The sequence below is a fragment of the Brachycentrus maculatus genome, unplaced genomic scaffold, assembly GCF_059751285.1.
Source record: "Brachycentrus maculatus isolate JH-2025_06_01 unplaced genomic scaffold, ASM5975128v1 h1tg000157l, whole genome shotgun sequence".
NCBI lineage: Eukaryota > Metazoa > Arthropoda > Insecta > Trichoptera > Brachycentridae > Brachycentrus > Brachycentrus maculatus.
Genome location: NW_028280910.1, coordinates 1,634,450 through 1,651,689, shown reverse-complemented (window position 1 = coordinate 1,651,689; position 17,240 = coordinate 1,634,450). Strand labels below are relative to the sequence as shown.

Genomic DNA, 17,240 nt, shown 5'->3' with positions numbered 1-17,240 from the left:
ACGACAAAAATCTAAAATATCTCAAACATTTCCTCGTTCTCTTTTCCCCATGAAAGGTCAGCATTATCTTAAAAGTTAATGGAACCCGAGAGTGGTCGACTTTAGACCAGATGCCTGTAGCGTTGCAAAAGTATGCACAGCGTAAACTATTAATTCCCAAACTTCGGCCATATTTCACAGATATAAAAATTAAATATGACCCTTGGCCATTCGTAAGAAATAATTTATAGAACAATTATCAAGCAAATAAAATATAGCCGAAAGATCATTTTTTTATTATGATGGGAGATATTCTATTGTATATACAGCGGGCAAAAAATGGCATTTCTCGAGACGATATCAATTCAAGGAAAATTATTTCATTAGATTTAAATTTTGCACTGGCATTTCTTTGTGGAACTGCATTTTATAAAATATTATAACAACTACATAGTATTTTCCACATTTATTTTACTAGACCAATGACCGGGTTTCGTCGTTACCGACAGCATCAGACTGGTGGAAGGCTAGACAAAAATTTTAAAATGTTATAAATAAAACTTATCTATATATTATTTAATTTAAATTACTTAAATTGATTCGGCAGTCACTTTGTCGTACAATATATCCATTTTTAATTTAAGTTTTTCGAAGTTACTTGGTTCAATTGGAAATATATTAGACAACAGTGGCATATATAAATTAAATTGCGACTGTGGAAGTTTGTACATTGGTAAAACTTCTAGAGAATAAAAAAAACAGGAATCAAAGAACATAAATTATGTAATAGAAATAATAGTTTTTCAGCGTTCGCTAACCATTTAAAAGATAATGATTAATACAAATATAAAAACAATATCGTGGAAATCCTAAAAAAAATATACGAAAAGTCATAAATTGAAAAAAATTTAAACAATATAAAATTCATAAAATTATACCTAATAATTTACTTATAATTAACAATATGACAATGACCCCTTACTTTCCTAAATAAAGCCTTCCCCTTATTATCAACGTTCCCACTGAAAAAATAAATAAATAAATAAAAATAAGAAACAGCTCCTACTCCCTCTTCAATCTTCAACTTCCCAAGGACCCAACTCTAAAATTTAGAATTAGCTTCACATACGGTGTTTGAAAATGATATAGAATACATCAAAACAGTTATTCAATACATTTTAAGAAATACTGGTTTTTACCAAGTAAAAATTAAATTATAAATTGAAATTGTTTTCCAGTGCACCGTCTACAATAAGTCGCTAATATCAAAATAAAATTTCCTTATACAATCTGATCCGTCCTATTAGTCACGTGTCTAATTAGCGTTTGAGAAATTCCCATATCATAAAATATGAAAACAATAAATTGTGCAAAGTGCTCAAGTTAAGGGAACATGTTTTGTAAATTTAAAATGGCAACGGATGGCATGGAGGAGAGACTTGGAACACGACGCCGATGGCGAGGGCATATCCAGTTATCGCATTTTTAAAACGGGGACTGCGTACTGACAAAGCGTCGTTAGCTGACGATGAAATACAATCTCGGTAAATCCGTGGAAATTTCTTTCGTAGACTTTCTAGCAATTTAGCCAACAAAGATATTTAACAATATTTTCAGCGCGTTTGTATTTTTCATGAAAAACAAATAATGAAGTAAAATACAGTGCAATACAAATCATTGAAAAGTTTTTCAACAATTAGATAAGAACACAACAAACGTAAAGAAACAGGCAAAAGCACAGGCTAAATATGTACATACACAAATAGTGAAGCAATTGATATGTCGTCATAAAAAAGAATAACAACAATAAAAATTTTAAAAAGTTTAAAATTAAATTAAAATTAAAAGCAAAATAAAACTAAACTACAAGACTAAGGTGGAAAATTAAAAATTATGTGTGATAAATGTATGCGTATGGAATTAATTTTATTTTAAAGTTGGATTTGATTTATAAATATATATATATATATATATATATATATATATATATATATATATATATATATATATATATATATATATATATATATATATATATATATATATATATATATATATATATATGTATATATATATGTATATATATATATATATATATATATATATATATATATATATATATATATATATCTATATATATATATATATATATATATAAAAATATATATATATATATATATATATATTAATATATGTATAAATATACATATTTGTATAAATATATATGTATATATATATATTTAAATATATTTTTTTTTTTATATATATTTACATATATATATATATATATATATATATATATATATATATATATATATATATATATATATATATATATATATATATATTATATATATATATATATATATATATATATATATATATATATATATATAGGGTCCGCCATCTAAAGTTTTTTTTTTCAACTAGTGCTTATTTCGTGAATGGTAACACTTAGCTCATGTCTGATTATATAGATATATATATATATATATCTATATATATATATATATATATATATATAAAAATATATATATATATATATATATATATATTAATATATGTATAAATATACATATTTGTATAAATATATATGTATATATATATATTTAAATATATTTTTTTTTTTATATATATTTACATATATATATATATATATATATATATATATATATATATATATATATATATATATATATATATATTATATATATATATATATATATATATATATATATATATATATATATATATAGGGTCCGCCATCTAAAGTTTTTTTTTTCAACTAGTGCTTATTTCGTGAATGGTAACACTTAGCTCATGTCTGATTTGACAGATAATTAGTTTTATCCTTCCGCTGAGCGAATATGGTTGTGTATACGCTTGAACAACGCTGAGAAATATTGCGACATTACTTTGAAAATCATGGTAATGTTGCAGAATGTGTGCGAAAATTGCGTACGGTTTTTGGAAGAAGAGAAGCACCGTCAGCTCCGTATGTTCGTTATCTTGTGAAAAAAGTGAAAGAAACTGGCATCCTCATCGATAAACCAAAGCGTGAAAAGCCAAAAACAGTGCGTACACCCGAGAATATCGATGTTGTGGCAGAAAGTGTGCGTGAAGCGCCATCAACATCAATTCACCGTCGTTCTCAACAATTGAACATTTCGGAGACATCATTGAGACGAATTTTGCATAAAGACCTTGGTATGACGCCATACAAAGTCCAATTGGTTCAGGAGTTGAAGCCAACTGACCATCCAATGCGTTTTCGCTTCGCTGAGTGGGCCTGCGATCGACTTACAGAAGATGCCGATTTTGCCAAAAAAATCATCTTTTCGGATGAAGCTCATTTTGATCTTGGCGGGTATGTAAACAAGCAAAATTGTCGTATTTGGGGCACAAAAAACCCGCACGCATACATTGAAAAGCCGGTACACCCAAAACGAGTCACTGTTTGGTGCGGATTTTGGTCCAGAGGCATAATTGGGCCATTTTTCTTTGAAAATGAGCAAGGAGTGGCCGTTACAGTCAATGGCGATCGTTATCGGGCCATGTTGAACGGATTTTTGTTCACAAAAATTGAAGAGGAGGATATTGGCAACATTTGGTTTCAACAGGACGGCGCTACGTGCCACACAGCCGAAGCTACACTCGATGTTTTGCGCCCTGTTTTAAAAAAAAAAGTTATTTGGCGGACCCTTTATATATATATATATATATTTATATATATATATATATATATATATATATATATATATATATATATGCACATTTATGATGAATTCGTTGTACAGTCGGTCCAAGTTACACGAAACTTCCCATATAATTGTACAATTGACATCTAAAAAATGCTCAAGTATAATGGCAAAAACGTCAAACAAAACTTCAATACAATAAAGCTACTATTTTGTGGAGCCTTGTATTCGTTTCCCTTTTACAAACTGTATCCTTTTGTGGCTCCGCAGCCTTTGTTCTCAAAACAACGATGGCATAAAAATTATTTTTTCTATATAAATTGAAACGATTGTATGAGAAAATACCATTCCTATATGCCTGTCTAGCAGAGAATAGTTACACACAAGTTTGTAAATTAATCCGGAAGGAGTCTAACGTAAATTCCATGTAATTTCTGCCAATAAAAAAAATACTAATGTCAACCATTCTAACCCTTATCTGCACCTAATGGTGCATAAGGCACTGCATTGTATTGACGCAGTGTAATCTTGATCGTTACTGACATGGCGGCAAGACGATCACTCTTGCGCTTCAGGAACCAGTCCAGGGTAATATAAAATAAATATTAGAATGTAAAATCACTAATATTTATTTTCACTCCCCCCTGGAAATCGAACCCAGGACCACCAGCACGTTAGCTAAACACGCTTACCATTGCCCAACGGAGGCGGACGCCATGAAAAACATAGATGCAACCTAAAGAAGTTGGTCCTGGAAAATCTTTCTTAATTGCAGCATGAACATAACTTACTCGTAAATGACATTCACAACATGGGTGAGTCCAAATCCTCGTTCACATATTTAATTTCCTCTACTTAAGAGATTTTTACATTTGACATCTCAACATAGATAAAGAAAAACATTGAATCTGAGTATTTAAAAAGCTTACGGTGTCATAGGCTGCTTTAGTTAATCACCTTATCATTCATCGTTCACTTTGTGTAATAGCACTTGTATCTCAACTGGTATCACATCCACAGTGTAAAACAATTTACTCAATTTTGATGTGGTATTACGAAAAATGAACGATAAATGAAAAGGAGAGTGTTATAGTGTAGTGTCAATCATGGAAAGAAAAGTAAATGTTAAACCTGTGTAAAGTGTTCACTTAACCAAGCCGATGACAAGTCGTAGGTCCTGTAAATACACAAATTTCCAAATCCTTCTTAATCGTTGATTTTTAAATAACTTCTACCAATTCGTAATTTAAAATAAAATGTTCAATAAGTAATTTGGAAAATAACCTATAAACATCACTGATAAATGAAATACATCAGCATTTTCATTAGGTACAAACAAGGCACTACGTATTTCGCGACGGTTTGTAATAACGCCCTTTAGAGCTAACTTTAGTGCAATAAGGTTTTATTTAATCAACTCTAATTAAGGCTGTGTCACTCTCACCCCTAAGGAACGTGAAGCTACTTGGAAATTAATACACAATTTCATTTCCTTCGTAAATAATAACTTCGCTATGATATTGTGATTAATGGTAGCTATGTTGCCCCCTTCTACTCATGAGCTCCAGCCAAGCTGAAACTGAAATACAACCATGGTATTTTGTTACTACTTAAAACCATGAAATAGGAGGTCTTTTTAATACTTACGTAAATATGTTTTATTCTAAGCAATAAATTTGAGCATTTTGACATATCATCATAGATTAATAAAAATAAGGAAATCAGTGTATTTACAAGGCTTATGACCTGTCATAGGCTGGTTAACCAGCCTATTAAGGTCATAAGCATTGCATACAAATAAAATGGGCTCTTCTTAATGAAAACTTTTTCAATCCAACAAAGATGGCTGTTGTGAGCTCATATGTACTGTGTCATAAGATTGATCATATATTTAGGAGTTTCAAAATTTTTAGTTGTGTGGCTGTCAATCATGGGTGGAATGGTGAATGTTGCGCGTGTGTAAAGTGATCACTTAACCAGCCTATGATAAGTCCTGTAAATACTGACTTCCATATTCTTCTTCATCTGTGTTAAGATGTCAAAATGTAAAAATAACTTTTGAAGTTGGGAAAATCCAGATTTGCGAACAAGTATTTGGACACACTCAAAATGTTGTAAATAAAGTTAATTTTATGACGAGACTTACTATCTGACTAACCGTCTTACTGCTTTGCCATAGGAGTAGGTAGAGAGAATATATATTTTTCAGTTGCATGTTTTCGGAATGCCCAGAAAATGTACTATATCAGAGCAAACGGGGCATGTTTTCAACTTAATATTTACCCGCTACAGAAATACCTTTTCTTCAAAATAGCGTGGCTAGCGTGGCGAAAAACACTCATGTTTTACATAAAAAGATCTATTGCACTGTAAAAAGTTCAATAAGTGGCTTGATATTTATTTTTAATTCATTTTATTATATTTTTAAACTTAAAAAACGATCTCTTGAAAAATCAAGTTTTTAGATGTATGACGTTGTTGAAAGGATTGAGCGATATATCCTCAGCTCAGATATTTATCTTACAGATATTAACTTTAAGTGAAATAATTGGAACAATGGTTTGGACAAGTGGAACGAATTATCCAGTTCGCCTGATTCTCAAACATGCCGGGGAATTATTTTTACAGAAAAAAATAAATTACCTGTCAACATACAAAATAATTCTTTTCCCCCGTTATATACAGTCGACTCCCCTATAACGTTGTGATAGGCACGGCTTTATCGGAGGGGACGTTATAAGGGGTTAATATTTTTAAATTTTACTTTTACTTTTTAACTAGCGGAAATGACTGAAATGAGTCATTTAAATTTAATATTACTGTCGGGTTGTGGTCCCGTGGTTAGTGTCACGGCTATTGAGTCAGAGTATCTAGGTTCGAACCCACTCTACCACAATTTGATACGTATTTCTACTATTGAGCTGCTTAGTCTTACAGAAATAGTATGAAATCGAAGTATTTTTGTAAATAATAAAAAAAAAACACTTTTTTTAACTTATTTATTTTTTTACAAAAATGTTAATAATATTAGTTTATAACCACTCACCGAGATTTTTATGTCTACCGGTTTCGAGACGTACCCGTCTCTTCGTTAGGACAATCACTACCACAGCATGCAAAAAATACCACCCTTCACCACCATAGCACCATTTACACAGTTAAAACTACACAAAATACTACATTTTTAATAAAAATTAAATTAAAAACATTTACCCCATATAAAGGCGCTACCTATCTCAACGTTACCGGGGGGCTTACTGTACTTCTATCCGATCTATACAATTCTGAGATTATTTCTATCTATACAATTCTGAAATTATTATATTATTCTACGGAAGATTCATATTCAACATATTATTTAAGCAGCAAGTAATATATTGTATTTTGTCCCATAAAAGTGCTTATAGAAAAAAATAAAATACAAGAGATTAGATTATTTAACCCTGAAATGACGGAATGTGGTATGTAAACCCCCAATGTGTAAGAATTTTCCTTTTGACGATTTGTGAACAAGTTTTTGGACACACTCAAAACGTTGTAGACAAATTAACTGGTCAAATTATAAGCTAAAATGAAAAGGATATTTTCTAGCGTTTTTCATGGATGTGATTATAATGTGCTAGTGATTATAATATAATCGTATAAGCGTTTTTCATGGGTGTGATTGTAATCCAGGATTCAGACCTTATATACAATTCAAAGAGTTTCTGCTCAATGAAAAAGCTTGTTTCATCTCACCATAGATGTCTCTAGTGAAATTCTAGTGATTCAAGCACTGTGTTTCGAATTTGAACAATTCGACATTGAATTGCTTGTTGAATACTAGGCGACATAAAACGGCGCGACAACGTAACTACTGCAGCGTAAAGTACTATGTACGTACTGTATAACAAATTTCTCGGCCAATCCGAACTTTTCCAAATCCGAACAGGCCACAGCTCCAATTAGTTCGGATTCCCGAGGTTCCACTGTATCAATTCCCCCATCGCATCAAGTTACTTCACACTTCGGTCCAGTGATTGACTCGGGAGCTGATTGGCTAATTACTTGATCACGTGATGTGCAAGCTTACTCGAGCGAGTGATGACATTTATATTGTTCTGCCCAGAGCAGACAGATTCATTATCAAATTTGTAGTTGTAGTACACACTTATTTCTTCTTCTTCTTCCTTCTTATAGATCCTCGGTTCTTCCTGCTCCGTTATCCGTCTCTTGTGACGTGGACTGGCAGCTGTCACGTCATCGCTTTGTAGGTCTTCCAGGTGGTCTTTTTCCGTCTGGGTTCCCTTGAAGAGCAATTCGGGCCAGTCTATTTTCTTGCATTCTATTGACATGGGTATTCCAGAATTTTTCATGCAGATTATAATTTGCCCAGATTATTTTATTCACTACATTTTATGTAGGTATCCTAAAACATTATTTAATGCATAAGATTTAGATAAAGAAAAGCAATTTTTTAACTACATTTGGTGTAATAAAACTTGTTTAATTTAAATTCTACTTTAACTAGCTATGCTCGTGTTTGGATTATAAAATTATCATTCAAAAATATTTAGTAAGACTAATTAAATTCCGGACACGTTATAATACAATTTAAGTACAAATTTACATTTTGACCTTTATTTTAAAAAAAGTATTCCCAAGCCAATGATGTACGCCCGCTTAGGCAACATAGGTAGGCACCCTCGGGTCAACAAAAGAGTTATTTTAGGTTAAAAAAATATATTAAAAGACTCGATACTTCAAGAAAACTAAGGAAATCCTTCGGAAAAGCTTAAATTATTTTACATATTAATAAAATAACAACAAATCACTTTAAAAGTGGTATTACAGAAAGTGGACGATAAATGATAAGGAGAGTGTTATATTACCATACCAAACAGCCAACAATGGTTTTAATATACAATTTATAGCAACTGAATACCTTGTAGCACTTTAATGTTTTATAATTTGATCAGCGATCGGGCTTTGTTGTTACTGACGTCATCATACCAGGTATATAGTTTGATAATACTTACGCAAGGCGAAACAGCTGTCACAAATCGTGTTTTGATTTATTAAAAATAAACGATAAATTATGGAATAGTATAAAGCAACTCGGCTGTCCAAACTTAAAACACAGTAAGGGACATTTTTTTGTAGTACGTTTTTTTTGCTTTGGATTAAGTAGAATCTACTTAGTCCAAAAATGCAAAAAAAACGTACTACAAAAAAAATGTCCCTTACTGTGTTTTGAGTTTGAACAGCCGAACTGCCGATTCGATAAATAAATTTCTTTTTCACTTACATAAATCATCGGTTGACTATTCGGACGCTCCTCGGGAAATATTGTATAAACTGACAATTCGGATGCCGGTGGACGTCGCGATGCTGACGTATGTCAAGCAAAGAAAGAGTAATGGATGGAACCTATTCTCAGTCCGAGGGATGATGAAATAAGGGATGTGGAGAATTTAATAGAGCAGGCACATCACGAACCTTTCGCCCGACGATCCCCGAAGACACGGCCCGAACTTCACGACTCTGAGTAATTCATTATTCGTGGAAGTGCCCAGGTTCTTGGGCGTATTAATTTGTTATATATATACTAACAGAAACTACTTATGATTTATTATGTCTCTAACGGTTAGATTCTAGATCAGGGATGGTGAACGAGGGACCCGCGTGTGAAATCATCTCACCCGCTTGAACTTTACGATAAGATTATTTTTAATAAAAGTTTTTATTTAATTGAAGAAAAAGCATTGAAAAGCTTAGGTACTGTGCAAAGAATTACGTTTGAATCGAAAAATGCGTACAAGCAGTAATTTATCAATTTTTATGTTAATTTTCATCAATGAATTTTAGTGATTTTTAATTTAATGTTTTACTTAGTTAATACCACTATTTCTTAAAATCTACTGTGATACGTGTTTTGATGCATTCCGCGTCATTTTCAAACACCGTATGTGAAGCTAATTCTAAATTTTAGAGTTGGGACATAGAAGGTTAAATTTTACTGACTTTAAATATTAAAGATTAATATGAAACACCAAATTGTGTTATAATTTTAAATCACATAAAAAATGACAACTGTTTCGCCTTGTTATGGCATTTTCAAACTATTGATTTTAATATGTCATATATAAATTACAATGGAGTTCTACAATGGATGTTTTAATTTGTACCAGAAGATGAAAACCTCTGTCGTTTTCGAAACTAGTCGTAACTAAAAAATAAAACTCATTAAAGCGGTATTTTCATGTGTTTAATTTTAATAAAATAAAAAAAGAGTTCTACAAATTAACCGCCAAATCTATAAATAATTTTACTAACCCTCGGTCTACTGCAAGCAAAAACTATAAATAACTACCGTCTGGGTCCAATGGACCCTTATGTAAAGTACGACCCTTTATTTACTTGTAATATTTGTTGGCCTTTGTTTAAAATAGTATGTGGCCAGCGACATTGAATTTTTTATTTAAAAAAAAAAATTAAAAAAATTACCCAGTCGTGAAAAAGTTTTGCCATCCCTGTACTAGACTCTTGGGGTAGAAAACTTACTGACAACGGTTAGATCGTCTCGCATTCAAATTTAACTATCATTTCTTTAATCCTCAAAACACGCTCTGTGCGTCGAACTCGGCTCCCGTGTCCATACAAATATTGCAGCCACGCGTCAAAGGAAGTCGTCTAACAAAAATGACATAAATTAAAATCCAAAAATTTTAATAAAATATCAATACAAAAAAAGATCCCACAAAGGCATGGCCTGTGTGTGGGTAAACAATATAATTTAGGTCATAGTAAAAGACACTGGCAAGAATACAATAGATATTATAAGAAGTAGAACTAGAATAAAGTGTTAATATAAAATAGAAAAAATACAAAATACATGACTAACAGAAAACAAAAAAAAAATTAACAAAAAAATCAAAAACTAAGATAAAAAAGTAAAAAGTTAGCAAGCGTGTACTACATGAGTGATACGTCTACAAGAAAAAGGAGCTTAAATCTGTCTCTTCAATAAACAATCTAAGCAAAAAATTTTAATCTACACAAACCTAGGTAATTAAAATCTAACATATAGTCTTAGTGGAATAAATTTAACAGTTTTGGAGCTATGAAAAATGAGTGTCTTTGCGCAAGTCTGGATTTACAAAAAGGGATTTCTAATCAATTATTCATTCTTTGGCTAGATCTATTATTATTTTTAGGAAATAAATGTTGGCGCAGGAAAACATATTTTAGACACTGTTGGCAATATTGAATAACGATAAGGATTAGTAAAATATTTTGAAAACACAAATGAATATTATTATTATTTATGATGTTTAAATAGAAATTAGAAATTGTTTTGAACAAGTTATGGGTTTTTGAAAAATTCTATGGAGAATATTTATCAACCCTAAGCGAGCGACTCCGCTCTATCGTATGTTTCCAGACATGGATGTATGCTGAATGTTTTATAGCGCTATCCTGAGGGATTTCCAGGACTGTTATGTCCCATCACTCATAGATACATGTATTTTACAAGGAAGATTCCTTATTCCCTCATTCAATACCTCCCATGTGTACTCCCATCAATATTCACATACGCCAATATCCCTCACTTATAAAACAAAATTGCTAACCGAAGAACTGCGTTTTTTTTTTGAATTACCTAACGTCCAAGTGACTCTGAAATCAAGCTACGGCTTATGCAACTCAGGCTTCAACTTTATAAGTTTCATAGCCTATGCCTACTTGTGAGTGGATTTACTCTTTATGTTTAAAGTTACTATAATTTCATGTAATTCATGAGTGAAAATTCTAGGCAAAAACACTCGCTATCTCGCTAGAGGCATGAGTTTATACATTTCATTGATTCTAAGTTAGCAGTGAAGTTACTTAGGTGTATGATTTTAATTCTTGATTTTACTCAGGTAGTGAATTTACTTATTTATTCTTATATCTATGTACATACTTACATTTCTATCAAATACTTACATTGCGCCTAGGAAGGCAACACGCTTAACTTAATAATACACTTAACTAACTTATGATAAGAACTGCGTACTGCGTTCTTCGGGATTTATACGACGCCGATGCACGTATAATCATTTTCTAAAAAAAAAATATAATATTTGCTCTACAATAGTTTGAGTGTGTCCAAATGTTTTTTCACAAATCTGAGTTTGTCCACTTCTTCTTTAAACCCAGGTAACATTTGACGTGACGATTTTTTTTTGCTTAAAACATTGTTTTTGTATTGAAAAAATAAGTTTTTCATTAATTTTATTTTATTTTATTTGTAAATTTAATATAACAGTTAATTCAAACCCTTATCCGCACCCCAATGGTGCATAGGGCACTGCATCATATAAACACAGTGTTATCTTGATCGTTACACCTGAAGGCGATGTGATCACCCCTCCGCTACAAGTACCAGTCCAGTGTAATAATGAATAAATATTAGGGTGAAAAAACACTTATATTTAATTGACTCCCCCTGAGAATCGAACTTGGGACCTCCAGTACGGTAGCCAAGCGTGCTGACCATTAATTACACTACGGAGGCGGGCACTTAGGAGTTATTTATATTAACATCTCAACAGAGATGAATAAGAATATAGAAGTCTTGGTATTTACAGGGCTTGAGACCTGTAATAGACTGGTTAAACAGATCTTTTTTTAAAGTGTAACTTTCGCCATTCTATTTTTTGAAACTTGTGTTTACACACTTTGACACCCACAAGTATTTTTAAACTAAACGTGTTAAAAATGTGGTTATTCATTTATCTTTCTTTTCCATTTTACAATTTGACTGAGCCATAGCAACGCATAGCTGGGTACAGTTATAGAATGGAACAGCACTAAGTTAGGGATTCACATATCGTATTTATTGTTTCGGCACTAACTTTGTGGTAATACATGTTACAATGATTAAGGAAAAACTTGTTTTTACACCACTTGAGTTTTATTATGGACTACTAGTTTCGGAAGCTTAACTTCCATCGTCAGGTCTGAATAATAACTGTATTAATAACTTTAATAGTGATTATTCAGACCTGGCGATGGAAGTTTAGCTTTCGAAACTAGTAGTCTTTAATAAAACCCAAGTGCTATAAAAAATGCTATAAAAATGTTTCCTTAATCATCGCTTCAAATATTGATTGCGAAAAATGATACGTTTATAAAAATACTTACTGTCCCATAAAAATCACACAGCATTCGGGTTAGTACGCAAAGTCAGCCTCGCAATAGAAGTTTCTGAAACAAAAAAATAATTCTAGTTAGCAAGGAACAAAAAAATAGATGTTTATTTATCTATTTTTTAGTATTTAGACACGTACGTTAACTAGCAGTACACCATAGAGTCCCGGTTCCAACCCTAATTAATGGAAGCAAAGAGTTGGCAAAAGAAGTAAGTAATGAAAGAAGAATGAATGCACAACATTTTGAGTGCGTCTCAATATTTGTTCACGAATCTGAGCTTTCTCCACTCAGGAGTTATTTTAACAATTTTTTCATAAATTGATTCGGCAGTCACTTTGTGGTAAAAGCTATCCATTTTTAATTTAAGTTTTATTTAGTAAGTACCACTATTGCTTAGTGGTGCTTAAGTAAAAGTTATTTTTACATTTTACTAACTAACTTACTAACCATCACGCCGCTTCCCCGCAGGGGTAGGCAGAGACAATAGAACGCCACACCACTCCGTCTTTGCAAACATTCTTAGCCTCTTCCACGTTCATGCATCTCCTCATACATACCCGCCGATTGTTTCGACTCCTAACCTGACCGTTTTCAAGTATTTGGCATACCTGATCGTACCAAGTTTTCCTCGGTCTTCCTCATTTACATATTGATATCTCAAAATAGAACATCTCAACGAAAACCCTTCTTAACCCTTCGCTCACTTTGAGTAATACCACTTAAAATCACTACGTCACGACTGCCGGTTTTGGAATGACCATTCCATCGTCAGGTCAAATTTAGATTAATGTACCTAAAATACAAGAATGTCCGCCTCCGTGGTGTAATGGTCAGCACGCTCGGCTACCGTTCTGGAAGTCCCGGGTTCAATTCCCAAGGGGGGTAAAATAAATATAAGTGATTTATTCACTGTAATATTTATTCAATACTACCATGGACTGGTACCTGAAGCGGAGGCCTGATCACCTTTCCTTCATGTGTAAACGATCAAGATAACACTGCGTTTATATGACACAGTGCCCTATGCATCATTGGGGTGCGGATAAGGGTTTTATTTATTATAAAATACAAGAAAAATAAGGCAGATCTCCTGGCTCTAGAATATACGAGATTGGACGGGAATCAGGTCTGTCGAGGCGCTGTTTAGAGCTGCCTGAGACAAGAACAATTACTCTCAAGTGAGTACTCTCGACGACAGGGGACCTGACATGACACGCACAGAAGAAGAAGAAGTCGTCCAAAAATCGGAATTCATCCTAGAGATGTCTAATGTAAACGTAGTCTTAGTTCAAAGTAATATAAACGATTAAGTGTTTAGAAAAGAATTAATGAATTTTCGGTTTTATATAAACCAAATTGTGCTAAAAGCCCCTGAGTGCTGATAACAGGTACAAAAACATTGTTTCTTCGAAGATAAGTAAAGATTAGTCTTATTTTCCAACGAGACGTGTTTGCTTCGAGCTTTGCACCTGTTTCGAATGTTATCCGTTTAGCGGAAGCGAGGCGTCGCCGGTGACGTCGGCAGCCAAGATGGCGGCACTTCCGGAAGTAATTGGCGGGAAGTGATTTGTATTAGCGAAGCCCTCGGGAGCCCCGCGATTTCCCGCGACAAAATGTCGCGGTATTTATTTAAGAAAATGGCTTCCCGATATTGAATCTTGAAATATTTCAAAATATAAAGATTCTTTTATGTGTTTATATTATATTTTGTATATTAAAAGCATTGTTAACTTTGTGGTTTGGTAATATAACGCTCTCCTTATCATTCATCGTTCACATAGTTTAATAGCACATTCATCATTATTATTTTTAGTTTATTTCAAATTCATAAAAGTATTGAGTTTAAAAATTCATCTCTTGAATGTTTTTCGCAGATACATTGTGCCACATTTTATAAACTTTATAAAATTAAACAACTTTGTTTTAACCACATTTTTTTATTAAAAGTATAATTTAGAATTTAATAAACCCTGATGATGATAAGGTTCTTGTCGAAACCGGTCGGTTAAAATGTACTAATAATAAAAATTTGTTTAATTTTAAAAAGTTTTAAAGTTCCTCATTCCTCCCATAAAAAATACGGTATTTTTAAATCAATTCAGGTCTTTGTGAATTTTGCGAGTGAATACCGCCAGAGGGGGGACATTTAATGGCCAGTTACAACATGGTTGACCCCAAAACATGGCCATCTGAAATAGTTATAATGAACTTCCATTGAACTTTCGCACAATAATTCATTAGCTCGGTCACACAGACTCACCATTAATTATAAATTCAGTTTGAGTATAGTAAATTAATTCGGATAATTTAGCAAGAAAGGGAGTCGTGTGAAACATAGTCGTGGAATTTTGTCATAATATTGCGCAGAGGCAAGTCAAAAATCACCCATCTCAAGGACCAATATACAATAATTCATAACTTAATTTTCTTATAATCCAGGTAAAATTTAAAGTAATTGATTTTTTTGCTTAAAACATTGTTTTTGTATTAAAAAAAAATAGTTTTTCTTCAAAAAAATTTTTTTTTAAAGTTACATACATAAATTCATTTACGTTATCGAGTAACACAAAACAGGTATTTGTACCATTCCAGTTACAAAATTTCACATTTGTAATTTATAGTTAAATCTACAACTACTACTACCATCACGCCGTTTCCCCGCAGGGGTAGGCAGAAAGGATGTAACCCCACACTCTTCTGTCCTGACATACACTCTTCGCCTCCTTCACATACATATATCTAGGCATACAGTTATATAGTTACATAGTTATAACGTTATATTAATTTATATTTTTTTAGTTATATTTAATATTACAGTTATTAAACATATAGTTTCGAAAAGAAAAAAGTTTTGGTGTGGAACGCCACTAATTGAACGCAATTACATTTTGACATCTCAACAAAGATGAAGAAGTCTAGGTATACACAGGGCTTGTAATCAATCAAATGCTGTTTAAGTGATTTATGACATGTTATAAGCCCTGTAAATACCCAGACTTCCATATTATCTTCATCAATTATGAGATGTTAAAATTTAAAAACAACTCCACGTGCAAAAACGTGCAAAAACCGTGCAAAGCTTTCTATTCTCTCTACGTTACCCCTACGGGAAGCTGCGTGATGATTAGTTATAAGATTTACAGGTATAAATAAATAAATAAAAAAATTATACTGGAAATTTCGATTAAAATAATTCAATCTAAAGAGGGGATGACTTTTGAGCCACCCTCGTCCGCTGGCGGAATTCGTCACAAGAGTTAGGAGTAGGAATGAATATACATCCCCCACATTAGGGGTAGGTTGAGGCAAGGTTTAATCCATTAATTAGGTCCATATGACTGAAAGATGTCTGAATAGTTTACGCATTAGGTTTCCAGATTACAGTCACCATATCAGTCGCCATTCATTATTAATTGATCTGAAACCAGTATCAACCCCTAAATAATTAAAAGGAGGCTACTCAAACACTTACATATGTACATACAAAAATGGGAATATAAACAATATTTTGAGTGTGTACAAATACTTGTTCACAAATCTAGATTATATCCAATAAGGAGCTATTTTATAAAAAAAAAGTAATAAGAGATAAATAAGGAGATGATTTAAATTTGTGTTAAATAGTTATACAGATAACAGGTATTTGGACACACTTAACTAACTAACCATCACGCCGTTTCCCACAAGGGTAGGCAGAAAGAATAGAACGCCACGACAACTTGTCTTTGCACATAATCTGCGCCACTTCCACAATCATACATCTCATAAATACACGCCGATTATTCCGACTCCTGACCGACTACTTTCAAGTGTATGAAATACTTGGTCATGCCAAGCTTTCCTCAGTCTTCCTCTACTTCTATTACCAACCATATTCGCCTCATAAATATGCTATACCTACTATACTTTCTTTAACTTATTCGATTCACATGCCCAAACCACATCAACACACCTTTCTTAATTTTATTGATAATGCTTACGAGTAACTCAACCTTGCATCCTTTCCTTATATCGCCATTTGAACATCTATCATACAACGTTTTGCCGCACATTCGTCTGAGAGAACGCATTTTGACTGCATTCAGTCTACTTTCATCCTTCTTCAGTCAACGCTATACTTCACTTCCATTTAGGGTTGGAAAAATAGCTATTTAAAAAAAAAACAAACTTCTCTACCAATTGTAAAAGACACATTAACATATCATTATAAAATTAATTAACTTTGTTTTCACCACTTTTTTACTAATACAATTCAACCTACCGGTTTCGACAAAACCTTGTCATCACCAAGATGACAAGGTATTGTCGAAACCGGTAGGTCGAATTGTATTAATAAAAAGTGGTGAAAACAAAGTTAATTCATTTTATAAAGATATTATAAAATGT

At 32.3% G+C, this 17,240-nt stretch overlaps 1 protein-coding gene across 3 annotated transcripts in view; it reads right to left on the bottom strand.

Moving 5' to 3' along the window:
• fdl (beta acetylhexosaminidase fused lobes) overlaps window positions 1–17,240 on the bottom strand; it is a 161,392-nt gene that overhangs the window by 66,331 nt on the left and 77,821 nt on the right. For all 3 annotated transcript variants that reach the window (XM_088261521.1, XM_088261519.1, XM_088261520.1), the window contains exon 2: window positions 12,846–12,908. The gene's annotated coding sequence lies outside the window, so the exon portion shown is untranslated. The remainder of the gene's footprint in view (window positions 1–12,845; window positions 12,909–17,240) is intronic.